Here is a 1,064-nt window from a genome sequence, read left to right on the forward strand (position 1 = left end):
TTTGCTTCGCGAACGGAGTTGCCCCAAGGTACGTATTGCGCTCTTTTTTCCTGACTTTCTTTTAGATCAAGTCATGAACCATTTCTTGTTGTTGATTTTTTCATAGAAGCCGTAGCTGGCGTACAAGCTGCTGGCGGCACTCCTGGCGCCGGTGCCAGCGCCGTTGGCTCTGCTCCTGCTCCTGCAAGCGATGAATCTCCCCTTATTGGGATTACTAAGGAGCAGGAGGCCGTTTTGCGCGCCGACCTGGCGGCGTCGAGACCTCCCTCACCTCCTCCTGCGCACAGCCCTCCTCGCGAGACCGATTTTGGCTGTAGGTCGCAAGAGAAAAGGCCTATTTCAGAGGAGGATGAGGAGGTTCATGCTGAAGACTCCTACGGCGCCCGCGCCAGCCCTGCAGCGCCACGAGGTTTCGCGGCGGAGCCTTCTCGTGGGGCTGGTGCCGACTTTTCTGCTTCATCCCCGCAGGTATAGGTTCTTTTTTGCTCCGCTGCGCGGACTTCCATCTTAATGTTTTGATGACTTAGATAATTTCTTTGTTTTTGCAGGAAGCCCATCACACTTACCGCCCGAGATGGAATATTACTGAAGACAGCACATTTCAGTCCATGGGTGTGTGTGCGGAATTCTGGGCTCATGCTGTGCCTCCATCTGAAAGGAGGTTCCAGGAGGACCGCGCTCGCGACGACCTTCTCAACGATCATATGTTTGCTGGGTCGGCCTTCATTGCTGCCTCCCAAGAGCTTCGCTCTGATTACGTAAAAGTACGTGATGCTCTTGCGGAAGCCAAGCAAGAGGCTAAGGTGTCTGCTTGGCATCTTTCTGATGCTCGCGAGAGAGCTGAGAAGCTCCAAGCAAAGCTCAGTGAGAACAGAGCCAGTGCCAACAGCGCCTTCGTGAAGCGCGGGCATGAGCTTCAGGCGGCGCGTGAGAAGCTGCAGGCGGCGGAGGCGGACGCGGCCAAGTACGCGCGCAGAGCGCGCGACTTGGAGCTGGAGGCGGAGGCGCGTGACCAAGCTCTTGTCCAGTCTGTCACTGAAAAATCATCACTGGAGAGTGAGGTT

The sequence above is a fragment of the Bidens hawaiensis genome, unplaced genomic scaffold (genome assembly GCF_021521415.1).
Source record: "Bidens hawaiensis isolate Kalapana, Puna unplaced genomic scaffold, B.hawaiensis_p1.1 tig00071205_1, whole genome shotgun sequence".
Classification (NCBI taxonomy): domain Eukaryota; kingdom Viridiplantae; phylum Streptophyta; class Magnoliopsida; order Asterales; family Asteraceae; genus Bidens; species Bidens hawaiensis.